This window comes from Cololabis saira, chromosome 21 (assembly GCF_033807715.1).
Source record: "Cololabis saira isolate AMF1-May2022 chromosome 21, fColSai1.1, whole genome shotgun sequence".
Taxonomy (NCBI): domain Eukaryota; kingdom Metazoa; phylum Chordata; class Actinopteri; order Beloniformes; family Belonidae; genus Cololabis; species Cololabis saira.
In genome coordinates, this window is record NC_084607.1 from 20828071 (window position 1) to 20841798 (window position 13728).

Below are 13728 nucleotides of genomic sequence, written 5' to 3' on the forward strand. Positions count from 1 at the left end.
GTAATGAGATGTTTTGACTAAAAATGAGACATTCTAACTAGAAATAAGACAAATATTCCTGGTAAGATTTTGAGTTTTTGCAGTGAGTGAGACTGCATTTGAAAAAGTTCCAATTTTCCTGACCACACAGATAAGCTACATAGCAGACTTCTGTGATGAGTATTTGCTGGACGTGTTGATTGATACTCTAGTTAAGTTCTGTGACTCGTAACCTTGCCATACCTTAGCTTTGACTGAATTGACGCCACTGGTTTAAAGTGACATAAATATGAACATTTACGCGAAAACCATTTGTACATCTCCAAATAACAGTTCACTATTAGGCATTCTGGATTTTTCAGTTGTTTGTGCAATTGGAGAAACCTGAATTATATTATATTATATATTATATATATTATATTATATGAATTTGGTAACAGAATGGGTTAGGCAAGCTGCTCAGTTATTACTTTTTTAGGGAGCTCAGTGTCATAAGAAAAAAGAAATCAGAGCATTTAATTCTGAAGGGAGATCAACCATGTTCTGAAATGAAATCTGACCCTGAAGAGGAAAATCCTCTTCACCCCTCTGAACCCTGATAATATTTCAGTCAGCACTCTGAACAACAGATGCCCTGAGGACATCTTTCTTAAACCTCTTGTACTCTCCCTGTACCCTGGGAGTCAACTCTAAAGCAGCTCACTAACCTCCAAAACAAAGGACCTGAGGTGAGTCGGGGTCCCGGCTGCGACTGATGTGTCTCTGTTCTCATAAATACAGTGTGAGAGGTGGAGTGTGTCACCTTTGGGAGAGTACAGACGATCAGGGCAGAGATGTTCCCCTGACTCAGTGAAGCTGGAGCAGGTATAGAGTTTCTTCTGGCAGTGAGATGAAGTTCAGACTTTGAACCTGTCTAACAGCACCGAAGGCGTCTGTTTTAAAGGATGATATGAGAAAAAAAAAGGCTGCGTAAAGTATGGATAATCTGTCTAAAAGAGAGGCGAGCACGAACTCAGCCCTGGAGCACAAGGAGATAACAAATCCTGGCAACCTCACTTCTTATTTCTTGCCAAAAGTTAGATGACTTTCTTTTGTTTATACAGCAAAGATGTAGTTATAGCATCAGTGAGAAAGTGAACAAACAATCTTGTGATAAGTTTATAATGCTGAAGTATTTTCTTTTTTTCCCCCCAAGCCAGCTTGTTTTAAATGCATCTAATTAACTCTCTTTTGTTATTGTCCACAAAAACCTTTTTTAACTCTCTAACCTCCAGAAAACCTGATTCCTGAAGAATAGAATAGAATAGAATAGAAAGCCTTAATTGTCATTATACTGGTACAATGAAAATTAGGCAGCAGCTCCGTCAAAGTGCACACATACAAAGACTAAGAGACCTTCACCCGAGCCGACAGTGATTGATTCATTTATATCAGGTGTCTTGGAGCAGGGAAACATCTAAAGCCTGTACCACAGTGGCCCTCGAGGACCATGTTTGGAGAAACGTTGGTCTAGAATAGATGAAGGAAATGATCCAGTTTGCTTAGCTGAATTACTGAGTTAGTGGGGTTTTTTTTAAATGCTCTGAGTCTGGAGGGACACACTTGAAAACCTCTGTAACTCCTGCCAGATGGGAGGAGATCAAAGAAACATTGACATGGATATGTGGGATCCAAGCGGATGCTGGGGGCATTTCTGAGGAAGCATGCATTATAGCTGCTCTCCGAGGCTGGACCCTCCACCACAATGCTTTTCTGTGCTCTTCATAAAACCCACTTAAGAGCATTTTGCTCAAATTCTCGACACCTCATGTTTGCTCACATCGTTGGAGCAGCAGAATATAAGAAGCACCTGTTGGGGGACACCAGCTTTTTCTAATATTCTCAGGAGGTGCCCTAGGAAGGAGAATGGCTGTCATGGACCACCATGATGGGTGGTCCGTGACAGGAACCTGAACTGAGACGTTCACTTGGTGCTATCTCTACTGATGGTCTTTCAGGTGTTCTCTGAGCTGCAGCTTTGCCACTGCGGTTCTGCTGAAAGGCTGATCTGCCTTTGTTCGAAATCAGTTCAATCATCTGCAGATTTTATGGTGGTGTTATATGTGTGTATAAAGCTGTGGGTGAAGGGCGAGTAGAGAGTAAGCAAACCTGGGCTGTGCTAATGTGCAGGATTGTTGTGATAGAGACATGAGGGCCCAGCTGGACTACCTGAGGACGCCCTGAGAGGAAGCTCTGGATCTGGTTACATGTTGGAGCACTAAAGCCTGGCTGGTGCAGTTTGTGGATGGGTCGAGAGGGGGCTGAAATGGGACTGAAGGCAAAGCTGTAGGCGACAGAGATCATACGCGCATACTTGTGTGTCTTAATGTCCTTCCAGGTGAGTCAGGTTAGTGTGGAGAGCTGGACAGATGCATCATCTACGGATCTCTTACTGTTAATTCAAACGTGACATCTTTGCATCTCAATATGTTATTGGATTATTATTTATTATTTTCCATATAGGGCTGTTCGATTAATCGATTTTAAATCGTAATCGCGATTATGTAATTAGAACGATGTTAAAACGTGAAAATCGTAAAATCGATTTTATGCTAATATCAAGATCAAGAGGCTCTTTAGTGTAGAAGGGGGCGTTGTAACATGCCACCGGGCATCCCTCAAGCCAGATGCCGTAGACCAGCTCGTGTTCCTTGCAAAAAACTTGCAAATGTGAATAGCAAAGGTAATGACTGACATTACACACCTCTACCTCCTTCATGGGTTGCATTATTATTTAGCATGCAATGACCCAGTTTAGTTTAATTAGAAAATGTCTTGTTTTATTTAATTGGAAATATAACTTACTGTATGTTTGCAAGTGCTGATTTGCTGATTTAAAACTGAGATAAAACTTTATATTTTATTATATTTTTTAAAACTTTTTTTCAACTTATTTTACAGAGTTTTGCACTTTATTCATTCATTTTTGGTTTAATAAGAGCAAAGTTTGCACTTAAAGCCCAACGGGGCAAATGTTCAATAAAAAAACAGCATATTTGAAATCATTTCTTTGCCTTTTGTCAATTCACAAAATAATCGTAATCGTAATCGAAAATCGGATTTTGAGAGAAAAAAATCGAGATTTTATTTTTGGGCAAAATCGAACAGCCCAATTTCCATAATACAAGAATAACCACTTTTATATCGTAAAATGATTTAAATATATGAACGTGTTAGATTTGAAGAGTAACTTTCACATTATTAAATTACTGTTTTTCATTTCAGTTTCTGTTCAGGCTAAACAAGCAAGACATAAGAATGTTAATTAGTGAGCTTAAAAGATCATGGGTGGATTATGTTACCCGTGGACAGAGCCAGGCTTGCAGTTTCTTCTTTTTTTGAAAGAGGAACCGCTCTCTATACCTTCAGCATGAAGATATGAGAGCGGCATCAATAGTTTCATCTAAAATCTTGGCAAAATCATGTGTCCAAAACATGTCAAACTTCTCCTCTCAGCAGTATAGAAACTTGACGAAGTTAAGCAACACAAAGCCAATGATTGCGGTTTCCGCCTCCGGCTCTAACAAAGCTTTCTGTGGATTCTGACATGACCCTGGCAAATATAGAATAATGATATGTTTTCAAACACAAACGGCCTTTTGTGAATGCATTGAAACAGAGGCCGGCTTGGCATCGAGGAATTCACAGCTTTTTAAATGACTGTCTGTTGGCGAAGCGGCACAATCGCTCAAAACGAGGTCAGCATCCAGGCCGTGCTTTCATCCCAAATATTATTTGCTTTCTTTTCATGCTAATTGCTCCAGTTGGAGTTATACTGACAGGTTTGGCTCCACAAATATAAACAGTGGGATTAAAGAAACAAACAGGCAGCGGGGTTGAGGAAACAAATGCAAGTTGTGAACCACGTTTGTGTATGTCTGATCGAGCTTGAATAACACGCCTGCGTGCGCACGCTCATGTGCAGGTATTTTCGCATGCGTGTGAAGTCCAGACTGCATTTCCATCTGGTGAGCCTGCAGGTGTGATCTGCTGCATCCCTGTGTGTAACACAGATACAGATTTCCGTGGCCTGGGGCTTGCTGATGACGGCGTGTACATGTGTCAGCCATTACAGCAAATTACAAATCCTGCAGCAAAAGGATGAATGTTCCACTCCTATTTGGTCATTTCCAGTATGAAGACAGTGTCCATTTGTGATGTCCAGAAGAAACCCTCGTAGCCGTTGCAGCAGCTCTTTGAAACCAAACGAGATGCTTCCTCATCGGTGCAGAGACACAGCTCTTTATTCTGCCTGGAATTAAAATCAAGAACTTCATAAACAAATTAACGTTACATAGATTTTTTTTCTTCTCGCCTTTACATTAAAGGACTAAAGGGAAATAAAGGATGTCATAAAAGAAGAAAAATGCAATGCTCATTTTGTGGTGTCCCAACTGCAGCTCTTTGAAGAAATAACAGATGCCGTGCTCCCCCTGTAACATGAAAGATGCGTAATTGCCCTGCCCTCAGGTAATATAGATCACAGAATACAAAAGCCGGCAACAAAGCATCTCCAAAGCCCCGTCTTCTCAACTTTTGTCTTCAAATGTAAGCAAAGTCAGTCAGACTGATAGATGAAGGACCGAACCAAATCACTCTGATCTCTCCGTCCACACACAATTTAAGCCCCCATCTCTTCCTCTTCCCCTCCCTCCCTCCCTCCCTCCCTCCTGCACCACCTTCTCACAGGTGTGTCCAAGTGTATTTATTTTCCTGCCTCCAGTTCAACCGTCTCCCAGACTTGCCCTGAGACTTAATAGAGACGTGACTGGATGGATCAGTGTAGCAAAGATCAGAGAGGAAGATGTTCGGGAGCTTACGCAACCCTCTCGGAGGCCTTGAAAGCAGGCCGACATCATGCCTCCGGTCTGGCATGGAAGTAATTTATATCTGAGGAAGAGTTTGCCAGCTCTCATTCCATCTTCATCCGGGCAGAAGCCAAAACCAGGAGACTCAGTCCTTGTGCCTGATATACATGTAGCCTATATATATTTTTTTTCACGTATGTGCGCCCTCTCCAACTAAAAGAAACCAGCTGCTCAGACCAATTTTCAATCTGTCTTTCATCTTGACAATAAAAACTTAAATAACTTTCCAGAGGAGCATGTCTGTACAGGAGCTTCACTTAAAAAAAAAAAGTGGTATTTACCGTCTCACTGTGCTTTATTGTATGCAGAAACAGGCAAGAGGGAATCAAAAGGGAATTAAACCCAATGACAATCATGTCATCACATAAGCCGCAGAGCACTCGGGAAATGCCTTCTCTTCTAATCCACAGTTCTGTGGTGAAACATGTGGGATCTGCTGGTTGGCTCCGAAGTGATACTGGGTGTGTTTAGGAAGGGTGGAGGAGCGCAGACGGGGGTGTACGGGATGCCTGTATGTGCTTGTGCCTGAGTGAGGAGCGTGAGGGGCGAAGTTGATGAGGAGATGCTGAGGAAGAGGCCCATGTGATTACATATTGAGTACCGTACATATTTTTCAGAGAGAGTTTCAACTGGGTTGATGCCAATCTGACAGAGCCCCCAAGGGTGAAGCATTTTAACCTGGAGCACGTGTCTGAGTGCACACTGTGTTATAGCAAGTGTTTGGACATGTATACAGACACCCGCGGCTGCAGGATCCTACGCATGCCTCTGTGTGTCTGTGGAGGCCTATTGTTCCACTCTGTATGCACACAAAACCGCTTGCGGTACCCAATCCCAGACTGCTCCTCTGTGAAATGCTTGTGGGCTGCTCTGTGTGGCTGCCTTTCATTGAGAGGCCTGGTTGCTTTAAACGTTGATTGCCGTGACGTCAGCTCCTAACCTCAGCCCTGCCTTTCATGTGTCACTGTCACCATCTATTTCCACCCAGTGCGTGAAGGATAACTTTCCCTCCATCGCCATTGCAATTTCCTGACGGGGGCGGCTGGATTAAACACTGTGCTACTGTTAGTAGGCCAGAGTAATGGAGGCACATTTTCACACTCGCTCAGCCTGCCCAAAACAGCTGAAAAGACCGTGGATTCATGCGGGCACGGCTAGGTGGACTGGAGGGGACGTGTTTGTTCACGTAAACAAGCACAACGTGGTCTGTGTAAATAAAAATACAAACAGCCATCAGATGGGTGTTAACTGGCTGTAATTGCTGGTGTAAAGCCGCAGCAGTTTGTCTTTCCACTTTCTGGAGTTTCCCATGTTTTTCAAATTCCAAACTGTCACAGCAGCTGTGAGAAAAAAAAGAGCTGTCATCTTGAAAAAATATGAGGGGAAGAGGGGGGGGCTGACTTCTTCGCACTGAAGTCGGGTCTCAGGAAAACGATATCACCTGTCCTGTGAGATCCTGCAGGCCGGAGGGGTGTGTGTGTGTGTGTGTGTGTGTATGTGTGTGTGTGTGTGTGTGTGTGTGTGTGTGTGTGTGTGTGTGTGTGTGTGTGTGTGTGTGTGTGTGTGTGTGTGTGTGTGTGTGTGTGTGTGTGTGTGTGTGTGTGTGTGTGTGTGTGTGAGAACTGCTTCATGCAGGAGAAACGGGAGATTCTGCTTCTGCCCTGCAGGAGTCTTTCTGACTTTTCGCAGGGATATAAAATCATATCCGACTCAGACGAGACAGCCAGCAAAGGCCTGCTGGGAGGGAAGTGATGCGCCAAGATGGAATATTTCACTCAGAAGACTGACGTCTTAATTTGTTTGGCGCTTCTCTGGTGACTCAAAAGTTGAGAGATGTCTACATACATTGAACACAAGTCAGCGTGATTTTTAAAAACATTTTTCACCACTTGGTTTACTCATTTTAAAACTGCATAAAATAAGTAAGTCAAGAGAGAATTGTCAAGGATGAATAAGAAATTGAAAATTCCAGTCGATGTGGCTGGCCAGGATTGTGTAAAATGATAATCCAACAGGAGGAACACATTATTTGTAAATCTTTTAAATGTAATAAATATATAACTGAAATTCAGAAAAGGACAACACATCAAGTTTTAAAATTGATGGATTCTAGCAGCATGTTTCAAAAGAAGCTGTGACGGGAGCAACAAAAGACGGTCAAAGTTGTGTAATGCTCTAGGAAATCATTCGCTGTAACTTCCAACAACTTATTTAAATGTTGTGATGCCTTTTTTATCAGATATCTAAGTAAAATAACATAGTGAAAACATGGTGAAAATAACTGCACCCTGTTGATGGACTATAAATGGAGTTTTTTTGCAGAGTAATAATTTTCAGTGTGACGTTTCTCTCAGTTTAATCATATTTTATTTATCCCTCATGGGAAACTATACAGCGTTTTTCAGGTTTGCAGCATGTTTTGTTTCTTGACTCAGCTGGCAAATCATTAAAATGAGGTTTCAAGCATAGTGTAAATGTTATGAGTGGGTCTATTTTACAATAAGCTGTTTTTTTGTTTTAGTTTTTTTAAACCAAGCCTACATCTAAATGGCTGGTTTACATGCTTAAACCTAACAAATAAACTCCAAAAATATATTAAAAGTACATATATTAAGTTTTCATTTAAATTTTCGATATAACATGTAAAAAATGTGGGACTTATATTTATTTATAGTGTAATTTAAAGATTCACTTTTGATTTAACTCAATAAGTTCATGTATGAAACCCCTTCACTTGTGATGACACACAACAAGAGTTAATTGATCTAAGTGTAAAGCAATACCTGATAAGATGAGGTGAAGGTGTTAGTGAGACAGTCATACACTCATCCTGGACGTTTTGAAGACAGGACGCATGGGTGACTTTATATGACGATGGATGGATGTGGTCAGAGGGGTTGAAGTTTGCGGACAAACTTCACAACTGAATGAGCCCAGTGTCATTTGGTCTGAGGAATACGAGCCTGCAACTCTTCCAGGAAACCAGGGTCTCCTCATCCCTTGTTACCTGCATAGAGTTCAAAAGCCAACATTTGCAAAGATCTGGTTGCAGTTTAGCACTTTATTGAGCATGGCACACATGCACGCGTGCACGTTTCTGAAGAACCTAGTAATGCTGAAATCTATAAACAAGATGGTCTTGTAACAGTCTCTGTCATTAAAAAGTCAAGGCAAGAAGCTAGTTTGCTGCTCAAATTCAAAATTAACTTTAATGGTATTAAAAAAATTCCAGCTTCAGTTGTGTTGTCTCTTTTTTGGACTATTTTCAGTTTAATAATTGACTGTAATTATATTCTGTTTTTATTTGGATTTTTACAAAGTATGCAAACTTCATGCATGCCTGGTTTATAAAACAAAAACACGGGTATTAAGACTGGTAATGATGTCTTCATGGTGTGTCTTTCAGCTATTATAATAATTTGAAGATGTCATTTCACAAGTCAGCATGGCAGGGGTTCATAATTGTTACTTGTGGTCATGTACAGCCATTATATCTGCCCTCTGTCTTTAAAACGCCACACCCTCACTTTGTTGTAGGCCTGATAATGACATTGGCCTGTCTGAGAGTCTCATTCCTGTGGGAATGTATTCTAAGATGTCTTCGTTTTTAACATTTATACCAACATACAGAGTCACGCATGTTCACAAACACACAAACTGTCCTCCCCTTCCTACAGCTCTCATCTGGTCTCACTTTGAGTTTTGAGGTCGGAGCGTTTTGGGTATAGAACAGAGCTGCCACACCAAATGAGGGCAGGAAGGCTGATCTGTGGACTTGCCCAAAATACATTTGAAATTAATTTGGGCACTGTTGTGTCTGAGCAGCCGTTCACTTCCTGCAGTGATTGTTCCTGGATGTGAAAGAAAACAACCCCGTCGTCAGGGTCCCTAATCCTGGCCGTCCACTCTGCTTGACGAACCAATAAGGCCAAGCCAAAGGGTCGAGAATAACAGCTATTGCAAGTGGAGAGAGAAGAGGAATTATGGAGGGATTTTCTTTTCTGGCACTTAAGTGGATTCATAAAGAACAAACGAAGAGAACTGTGTGTGTGATGGTAAAGATATAGCTGACTCTGATGTTGAGCAGTTGCCATCAAAAGCAAACCGTATGTCTGTGCATTGCACAATATAGCTGCTTAAGGTCATAAAATCGAAGAGGTATGTGGAATTCCCCGTGTTTCTACTGCACAGATCCAGAAATGAGACAATCAAATACGTACACTAAATGCTTTCTTTCTTTGGAGTTTATCATTTAAGAGACCACACATGTTTCGAGGAAGTAGCCTCTTCTTTCTGTCTTCATGCTTGCTGATCTTCCTCCTTCAACTTTCACATCATCTGCTGAGAAAAGACTGAATCAGAACACCTCCTTAACTATCTCCTAACGCTGGGACGGTGGTAGATTATAGGTTTGCGATTGGCTCATAATCATCGAGTAGTTTAAAGAGCTCAGGCACCTCTGAACATTTTCTGCACAGGACATTGCAATCAGGAGCAATTTTGACTATAAGACCACCCATTGGGGGTCTGTAGGGAGTTTTGCAGAGTTTGCAAGGTCTACGGTCCCATGAGTGTATCTGTGTTGCAAGTACACACAGACATCAAGAGAAAAATGCAGGATAAAACAAGCAAGGAGAGAGCACGAACACGCATGAAGTCGTCTCTATCACATGTGCAGCCTGATCTGGATTCCATATGAGGCGAGCTGTGATTACACGAGAGAGGATGAGCTGCCACAAATTGCAGGGAGCTCTGGTTTGCCTGCTGGGTAGGTGTAGTTTGGGATGGGGTAGGGGGGCGGAGTGGCACCGTACCCAGGCGAAGACTGAGGCTGTAGCGGTCCTCTCCAACCCCAGTCTCTGTCTAAAAAAGAAAAATGCTTTAAACCTCGTCAGTTGATAAGATAAGATAAGATAAGATAAACCTTTAATAGTCCCACAGAGGGGAAATTTGCAGTTTACAGCAGCAAAGGGGGATAGTGCAAAAACAAGAGGCATCAATAGAAAAATAATAACACAGTAATAATACACACTACAAAACACTATAAACAGTAAACTGGTATACAATAATAATAATAATAATAATAATAAGAAAGATGAATAATAAGAAATACTAGTATATAAAAAGATAACAGACGGATATTTACAGATGGATATTTACATAATTGCATGTTGCAGTGAGTGAAAGATATTGCACATTATTTCCCTTATGTACATTTATTGTCAGGTTGTATGTGGTCTACTGTGGGCAGTGCTGGTTGTGTAGTCTCACAGCTGCAGGGAGGAAGTCAAGGGCTTCTGGCGTTTCTGTACATACGATAACTCAAATACTGCAGTTTCTGCAGTCCATCATTTCTCTGACTATCTGTGTTCTGAGCCGCCTTTTAAATCACTCATCTGAAAGCCTTCCTTGCATTTGCATACTTCGAAGACAGTGTGCCTGATAAATGTTTCCTGGCCTCTGCCACAGTTTTATCTCAGGCTCCATTTGATCGTTTCATCCATGGCATCTGACACGGAGCCTCAAACATCAAGCTCAAAGAATATTTGTGGAACATAATGAGCACAACATGTCCAGCTTCTTTCAAGATTACTGCACCCACCTTTGAGGCCTTTCATACCCCCCCGATGAACCTCGTGTCAGACATGTGGGCACACAATCAGCTTGTTGATTCTCCGCTTTTAAACCTCTGCTCTTATCCTTTCACTCTGTCCATCATCCCTGAAAACCAGGACCCCCTCTCCTCCCCGTTGTGTGTGAACAATAGCAGTCCAACATACCTCAAGTAGTCCTTTGAAGCCTCGAGACTAAACTGTGCTGCTGTCTGCGGGGTCATATCTCCCTGAACGTGATCGGAGAGGAGATAGTGACTTAGTGATGTTTGCAAACATGTTCAGAACCTGTCTGTGTTATTGAAGCTGGCGGCACTCAAAAACAGGAAGATGATCATGTGATAAAGATGACAATAAAGTGGCCAAAGCCATTGATTTGATGTTTTGTTTATTTTCCCAGTGGCAGCCCCTATAGGTTCAGAGGGAGCTTTGCGGGTCTGCTGTGCAGTTTTTATTCAGCACCATCCTACACATGTTGAAACCTTTGGCACTTTGGGGGAAGGGGCAAAAAATTATTTAATTAAATGTACTTTTTTATGCCAATTTCTCTGTGTTTAGAGAAGTAAGCAAAACAGAAACTTATTTTAATGTAGCATCTTATATTATTGTAGGGTGGCACCGCTCAAAAGGCAGGCTGCTGTCAAATTGTCTCTCTGCCTCTACATCTCTATATCTGCTTGAGATTTTTCTGCTAAGCTTTTGTTCATTAAAAGTATGGTTTCTGAAACAGTTTCAGTGCTGGTTTGGATGCTGTTCTGCCTGGAGGACTTCTGGCATTTTGTCTTTTGCGTTTGTGACGATGAGTATCCATGACAATGGAAAGTTGTTTAAATATGGATGCTGCAGATTGAGCTTTCCAAATGATCAGAAAAGGGCTTAAAATGGAGATGAGCTTAAGGGGAGAAGTCAACATCATGGAGCAGGGAAGAAAATACAGATCAAAAAGGAAGAGATTCATCAAGGGGAGTGTTAGATCTGTGGGTGGTGGGGTGGATGATCTTATAGTTCTGACAAGAAACAGCAGGAGTATTGTATTTTTAAAGACATGCAAGAGCATGTTCTGGACTCCAGTATCTTTCTACATGGATGTTTAAGTTGCTTGCAGTTCTTGCAGTGCTTGCTGGAAATAGATCCTGGACATGTGACTGTGAAGGAGCATCTCTGCACCCCAGATGTTGAACTGCTGGATCTAAGTCTCTATTTATGCCTTCTACTGAGAGAGCTCACTTGTGTTACCTGCCAATGCTGCATATGACATCATCACTACAGCTTTTGCCAAGCAACAAGTACAAAACCAATGAGTTCATGATGGGCTATATATATATATATATATATATATATATATATATATATATATATGCTATATATTTACAATATGACATATAATATGACTTATATAAAATATACATACATATAATATACATACTGACATGATAAGAAAGATAATAAATATATAAATAAATAAAAGTCTAAGTACTCTTTGTGTTTGCTAAAGACCACCTTTCTGAATACATGTCACGCTGGAGTCGTAGTTTTGCTGTTATGCCCAAACAGTTCACATCTTTCAGTCTCTGAAACCATTGGTGTAGGTGGGTGTGGCTTCGACCAGTTTATTGTTATCATCTTGTGCACTATCAACATCAGAGCTCTAAGCAGGGGCAGTTTTTATCCCGCAGTCCATGTAACGGCATAATGCCAGCATCAGGGAGCAAGGATCAAAAAGTTCTGTCTAAATTCAAAATTTTTCCAATTTCCTGTTTTACCTTACTCCAAAACTGGCACAATCCCGGAAAATGTGGCTAAAACCTCCTATGAACCTCCACATCCTGTCCAACAGAGAGGACTTGACTCATTGTCATCTTTTTTATATTACTAATGGTGTCTTAAAAAGTCTTAACTTCCAAGAAAATTCCTTCCAGTTTGGACAACTCAGGCATTTATGCATCCAAGACCTTTCCCACTCCTCATCTTCAATTATAATGTTAGCTTCCAACCCCGATTTACTTTAACATCCAATGTATTGTGTCATTGTGTCCAATCTTATAAACATGATACCATTATTTAAGAGTGTAATCACCCTCTGCCGACTCTAACCAGCACTGTTCAAAGTTAGTTGGTATTTCTTTGACTTAGTCATTGCCTATGCAACATCAAATAATGTCAGATCTGAAAGTATCTAAACAAATCCTTAGATGTACAACTGTATTGGGCCAGAAGCTAAGAGAAGGCTTTAAGAGTTGTTCCTTCCAGTGTTTGATTCGCTTTTTTGTACCCACACAGTGAAGCCTTTATTCACTTCATCACATAGAGAGAACTCTGAGCCTCACTTTAGGTCTTTTATTCTGCCATATAAATTTAGAAATGAGCCTGTCGAGGACTTTGAACGGTTTTGACTCTGCCGTTTCAAGACAGGGGAAGCATCTCCATCGACTCCAGGTCTTTCTTAATTCATTTTTCATAATTGGCTTTCTAATACATTAGAATAGCGACTACTTAACGTCACCACCAGATATCTAAATCCTCTTTAAGACCATTTTAACTCCACCTCAATGTCCAGCCGTGGGGGGCCAGTCACTGCATCAGAGCCGATAGAGAAGTTCAGGGATTTTTAATTAACAAATGAATATCAACCTGGTCAGGGTCCATTAAATTAAAACCCAAATTCGAGGGTATTTTTAAAGGAAATAATTTCTGAAATAAAACTGTTCTGTTTTTGCATTTGTTGTGTTTACTGACATGTTGTTTTTCAAAATGCTTTAATGATTTATGCTCTGCTGTTGCACTTCCTGAAAATTGTGTTGTTTTGTGAACTTTTGCTGTGTTTTTGGTTTTGGGTTTTTGAACTTCAGGGTTCTGTAAATATGACCCATGATTAAATGTACTTCATACACCCACACTCTGCATAAAAGCTCTTTATACGCTCAGTAATCTACACAGCAGTTCACATTGCGGTTGGCTGCTCGGACTTTCAAGGCAGGATGAGCAAAAACACTCTCGTTTTGATTTTCACCAGCATTTTTTCTTTCAAACACTAATTACCTTGACGGGATAACATCCCTGCCAAACCTGGAGTCTCAAGCCCCCAGACCCTTCCTTTGATCCAGAGAGGAAATCAGATTCCAGTATCATGTATAAAAACTTTGTTTATTCCCCCAGAGACAGACACTTGGCAAGTCGATGTATGTCTGAAACATGTGGACGGCAGCCTCTCCATGTATGGATGGAGACAT